Genomic DNA, 6,311 nt, shown 5'->3' with positions numbered 1-6,311 from the left:
GTATAATGTATGCTATACGAAGTTATTACGATAGAGGCAGACTCTCCTGGCAAGGTTCTTGGGGAAAAGCCAAATATCTTGAATTTAAAATTGTAATATCTACATCAGACCCTCTCTTTTCCTCCCCTGGGGAAACTGAGCAAATATTGCCAATTCTGCCCGTGAAAAGGGAGAATAATCTTCTCTCTACTTGGCTTCTTTCCTTCTTCAGGTCATGAGTAAATGGTCCTTTTCTGTACGAGGAATGGCATTCTTCTAACCTTAGGGGATTAATGCATGTTCTGTGTGGTAGTGATCCACTTTTCCCTCACTGACCAGCTCTGGCTGGGGAAATAAATTCCCGCCAATTTTATGCACAAAAGAAGTTATTGCTCTTGCTAAAATTAGAAAGCCAAATATCTTGAATTTAAAATTGTAATATCTACATCAGACCCTCTCTTTTCCTCCCCAGGGGAAACTGAGCAAATATTGCCAATTCTGCCCGTGAAAAGGGAGAATAATCTTCTCTCCACTTGGCTTCTTTCCTTCTTCAGGTCATGAGTAAATGGTCCTTTTCTGTACGAGGAACGGCATTCTTCTAACCTTAGGGGATTAATGCATGTTCTGCGTGGTAGTGATCCGCTTTTCCCTCACTGACCAGCTCTGGCTGGGGAAATAAATTCCTGCCAATTTTATGCACAAAAGAAGTTATTGCTCTTGCTAAAATTACTAGGTTGAATTAGAGATGTGCTCACATTAACTCCTCAGTGATTGCTTACAAGAAGTGCTTTTATTTTGGCAATTTTTGTTGTAGAAAACAAAGAATCTCAACCTGGTTCCAAGAGGAGGGAAGTGTATTACAAATATCCACATGGAAGATGGTGCTCTCATGGAAATCTAAGAACAGAAACATTACAGGAGGAATCTGAACACCTGGAACTAGAAGGCAGTTGAGACACGATAGCTCCAAGGACCTCAGTAGAAGTAGAAAAGTCATGGGTTTCCATTGCAGTAATTAGCCATGAACATAAACGCAGTTTTCATAATTATGTCCGTGTCTTCCTAGTCTGCTAATAACTCATGTGTTTCCATCTTCTCAAAACTTAATATGAATATGAATCATCTAGAAATCTTGGTAAAATGCAGATTGATTCAGAAGGGCATGGATAGTGCCTGAGATATTGCATTTTTGATAAGTTACCTAGTGATGCCAGAGATGCTTGGCCACAGATCATGGCTTGGATGCAACAGGTGTACTAGGCCAGTGTAATGGCTTGACCGTCCTTAGGTCATGTGTCTGTCATTGATCCAATCACGTGGGACCAGGGCTTGGATACAGGGTCCTTAATGTGTCAAATATAGATCTTTCCACAGGGTCTGTAAAAGTGGAAGTTCACCAGAGAAGGAACAGAGATTGGACTGGCACTCTAAATTATGCCTCCTATTTACAGTCACTTTCCATTGAATATTGGTTTTAGTTCAGCCTCTTTCTCTACTGGTGAGTTTCATCATTGAGGATCAAAAGAACACCAGACACTCAGAGCCTCCCTATCACATTACCTCCTGCTTTAATTGCAAGATACATGGAAATAACTTCATTTGCCTGTAGCCTATTGGATAGTGGAGACAATTGCACTCACCAGTAATTTCACTAAAAAATGTGTCTCTCTTTTAAAAGCAACAAACTTGGCAATTCAGATGTGTAAGCAAAAACTTTGGTCTCAAAATTGTTTTTCTCTATATTGTGGGAAAGTTTAAAAACCGTGGTTGTGAGGTCAATTCTTTCTTCTCCACCCTGCAACTGGAGTGAGTATACTTGAATGCTCACTTCATCTGATCCCAGTCATCAGTGATTCACCTCCAGAATAAAGACCATGCCGTTTAGCTCTTCAGGGTTCTTTGGAATCTAATCTCAATTTATCTTTTTCTACATCATTGCCCATCATTCCTGCCACGTTTCCAATGTCATACCTGATTATTTGCCATTACCTAACTCAGGGAACTTCCAAGACTCTGATTTTGCCCTAACTTTCTCTTCCTGGAACATGTTTCCCTATGTATTTGCAGCTCATAGTTTTGCTGATCCGTTGGTAATTCCACTCACAATTAATTATACCATTTTCTTGGTTCCGACAGCTATCAGTAGATACCCTAAAACAGCACTTAGCACAGTTTGTTTATGCATTTGCCTACTATAAACAAATTAAAATATTGTATTTCCATGGATGAGCAGAATAATTTGTACACAATACCATTTTCTTGGTTCCGACAGCTATCAGTAGATACCCTAAAACAGCACTTAGCACAGTTTTTTTTATGCATTTGCCTACTATAAGCAAATTAAAATATTGTATTTCCATGGATGAGCAGAATAATTTGTACACAGTAACCACTCAGTAAATATCTGTTAAATGAATTAAAGAATAGAAAGAAGGAATCATTTAGTCTGTAGGGGCAGAGTTGCAGAGGCAATGGTTGGGGGAGTCCCAGGGAAAGTGGGGAAAGAAACGTGCGGATAAGAGGTAGGCCACAGACAGGCCACACATATGTACGCGGTGACTGGGCTCACACAAATATGTCTGTCACTTGCTTCTCATTTGATTCTATGCTGGGTCTGTTTGCTCTCAGCAAGCTGGAATGATTTTTAAATCCTGAGTTCACAGCTGCTGTAATATTTACTTCTTCTAAATAAAACCACCCTTTGGTTTTTATCACTCCGGATTCTGGTGCTACAAAAGCAGCTGAATTGTAAATCAGCACCAAAAGGTGACTTGTTGAAATGGCAGGGAAAGTAAGTCAAATAACAAATAAAGCCAATTCTTTTACCCTTCTTATCTGTTTATTGTTCCTTAGAAGATAAAATATTTAATCCGTCCTAGAGATTTGGGATCCAGAGGCTTTTACTACTGAACAGCTTTATTGCAATAGGTTAGATACGTTTGTCTTGGCACTTTATAGTGTTTACCTGGAAAACATTTATAATCATGAGGTCATTTGGTTGAGATTTAGTGTCTTAGATTTATTCCAGGGAAAATAAATTTATTTTTCTTTGCAGAAGTGCTTTTCTGTCTTCTCATGTCTTCCCTGAATTTAAGTGACTGCAGTTTAAACCATCAGACCCAGAGATTTTTAAATCTACATGCTTTCTGTTTTGGACAAGAGGGCATGGTGTAAATGCATTTACTATGCAATATGCAGTCTGTTACAAAGAGTTATTCTGTCAGCTTGAAGAAATGCTGATAGACATTATAAGCTAAAAATAAAAGCAGGACACAAGGGTATAGATGTGTGTATGTTTCCATTTGGATGGTTTGTCTTTATTTCTATAGAACCATCTCCCCTCCCACACAAAGACAGGAGAAATGACACAAAAGGTTTAGGGAGGAGAGAAATGCCTCAGGGGAAACTCACCAGTCAGGTCTCTGCAAATTCACTCAGGTAGGGATAAAGTGGCCAGCTGTGCAGCCAGTCCCTCCTCTTGTCTCCTCAGGGGATGCTGACAGCCTTTAAAAGTTTAAGCTCCATGACGTTTTTGAGGCAATGCTTTGAAGGCTATGGAGATGCTAGATATCCACTTAAATTGAACCCCACTAAGAAAACGTGGGATGATTAATTTTAAGTGCCAGCCTGACTAAGGGGTTAAGGAATACCTAGATATCTGGTAAAGCATTATTTCTGGTTTTATCTGTGAGGGTGTTTCTGAAGGAAATTGGCATATGAGTCAGTGTACTGTGTGGGGAAGATCTGTCTTCAATGTGGGCGGACACCATCCAGTCAGCTGGGGGCCTGGATAGAAAAAAAAAGGCAGAGGAAAGGTGAATCTGCTCTCTCTCTCTCTCTCTCTCTCCTGGTTCTGGTATTCTCTTTTTCTCTTGCCCTTGTACATCAGAACTCCGGGCTCTCTGGCCTTTGGATTCTGGGACTTGCACCAGCCACCCCCCGCCCTGCTGCACCCCCGAGGTTCTCAAGCCTTTGGCCTCAGACTGAGAATTACCTCACTGGCTTCCTTGGTTCTAAGGCTTTGGGACAGGAATTGAGCCATGCTACTGGCATCCTTGGGTCTCCAGCTTGCAGACAGACTGTGATGGGACTTCTCAGCCTCCATAACTGCATGAGCCAATTCCCCTAATAAATACCCTTTCACCTATCTATACAACTCAGACCTCCTTGGCACTTTGCAAACCTCTCAATTTTTTTTATCACTGCCTCTGTTGCTTGTCATGCAAGATTTGAATGCCTGCACTAGGTCTTTGCTTTCAAGTTCATTCAGGTTCATTCTGAAAAACTAGAAACACAAACTTCTCCATATAAACTTGAATCTGGACTTGGCTGAAGAAGCTCCCAGTGTCTCTCTGCCCGTCTGGATGCGGCCAGAAGAAAAGGCTGAGGTCTCCCTGTAGGGCAAAATCTGCTGGTTGTGTACTTATTGGAGCTGCTTGGTGTAGAATGAGTTTCCTTTTGGACACACCTGGGTGGGCATTGGTTCTGTCTGGGACTCCACGATTGCTGCTGATGTCAAAAGAGGAAGAGACCACAGGGACATACCAAGGGGGCTGTGCTGAGGCATCTCAAATTCCTGTGGGACCCAGCCCAGAGTCCTGGTTGGACTGCACCATGAGTTTCCAGTGCAGACAGGCTGAGGCTGGGCAAACTACAGCAGAAGCAGGAGCCACGGAGACCCCAGACCTTGGCACGATTACACTCTTTGCTATTTGGATGAAGAACTAGCAGAAGCTGGCCTTCTCAAAAAGTGGGGGATTTCTGCTTTGATTTGGTCTGGTGGAGAGGTTGCTATTTGTGGCGAGGAAAAGAGTTACCCTCTTCTTCTCTAGGACAAATAGGGAGCAGGCTGGCATGTTGACCTTGCTGCTGGCCTTCTGTTCTGATTCCTGATTCTCCTCAAGCTGCTGATTTTCTGCATTGTCACTATAAGAATTCTGAGAATTAGAGGTGAAAATGGCAGAATCAGCATAAACTCTGGAACTCCACTGCGTGGGGTTAGCAGAAACGCTATTCTGTACCTTATGGGGTGGGGTAGGAATGCTGGCTGCTGGTCAGATCAGCTGAAGGCTGGGGATTCAGGGTGATGGGTAGCCTCCAGCTTGGATCTCGTATCACAGGAGAAGACAGGTGGCCATTGCCTCATTGTACTTCTTCCCCATCAGAGAGTCCTTGATCTCTTCCAGCGTGTAGCCCGCCGATACCATCAACTCAGTCCTCTGGGCATCCTTGTAGTCCGGGAGTGTCACCACATAAGGCTTAATTCATTTTTTTGGCCCCCATTCATCCATGGCTTTTTCATGATTTTCTCCAAAGTGCCTCTTTTGGTGATATTGAGAAGGAGAACCTTCTTCAGCAGGTTTTCACACTCCATGGACAAAGAGAAGGGAAGATGTTATATTCTGCTCAATAGTGGCTCCCATCGCTCCTTGCGTTTCTTGCATGCAAAGGTGGGGGATCAAAAAGATCAGTGTATACAGGACGACTCCCAGAGTCCACACATCACTGAATTCCATCTTAAGTTTTGCCCTGTAAGAGTTCAGGGACAAACTCCCAAAGGACTGCCATGGAAGGTTAATTCACTGCTGAAGCCAAAGTCTGCAATCTTAATGTTCATGTCAGCATCTAAGAGCAGAGTTTCTGCCTTTAGGTCTTTGGGAACAATCCAGTTTTGGTGGCAATACTGAACAGCAGATCCTAAGTGGCAGAATTTGCTGTGAGACTCTTCCCTCTATAATGCCATGAGCTACCAGCTAATCAAAAACCTCCCTTCCTCTAGTGTACTCCATGGCAAGATAGAGTGTTTTCTCAGTCTTGATCACTGCAAATAGTTTAATTATGTTGAAATGATTCAACGCTTTCATATTCCCATGTCACAGGATGTTTTTTAGAGGCTGATAGTCTCAGCTCCCTCTTTCCAGTGAGGATGTGCCACGCCAACTTCACCTTGGCCAAGTTACCCTTTGTGATGTCATGAGAAGCTGATAGTTGTCATTGACTGTTTAGAAGTGTGTTGTTTAATTTACACATTTGTGCATTTTCCAAATATTTTCATTCTATTAGTTTCTAGTTTTATATCATTGCAGTTGGAGAAAATTCTTTGTATTATTTCTGTCATTTCAAATTTATTAAAGTTGGTTTTATGGCCTAGCATATGTTTCTATATATCACTGGAATTAAGCTAGCATAAATCTGAAGATGAGTTGAATAGGTTAATATATATATGGTAAACCCAGAACAACCACAAAAAATAAACTCAACATATGTAAAGTCAGCCCTCCATGTTGTTGGTTTTGCATTTATGGATTCAACCAACCACAAATCAAAAATAT

General features: G+C 41.9%; 1 pseudogene; it reads right to left on the bottom strand.

The window, feature by feature from the left end:
- Positions 1-4,703: 4,703 nt before the first annotated feature.
- LOC103582121 lies at positions 4,704-5,843 on the bottom strand (annotated as a pseudogene).
- Between the last annotated feature and the right edge of the window lie 468 nt (positions 5,844-6,311).

This window comes from Galeopterus variegatus, unplaced genomic scaffold, assembly GCF_000696425.1.
Source record: "Galeopterus variegatus unplaced genomic scaffold, G_variegatus-3.0.2 Scaffold14983, whole genome shotgun sequence".
Lineage (NCBI taxonomy): Eukaryota > Metazoa > Chordata > Mammalia > Dermoptera > Cynocephalidae > Galeopterus > Galeopterus variegatus.
The sequence above is the reverse complement of the archived record's forward strand: the minus strand, read 5'-3'. Positions and strand labels throughout refer to the sequence as shown.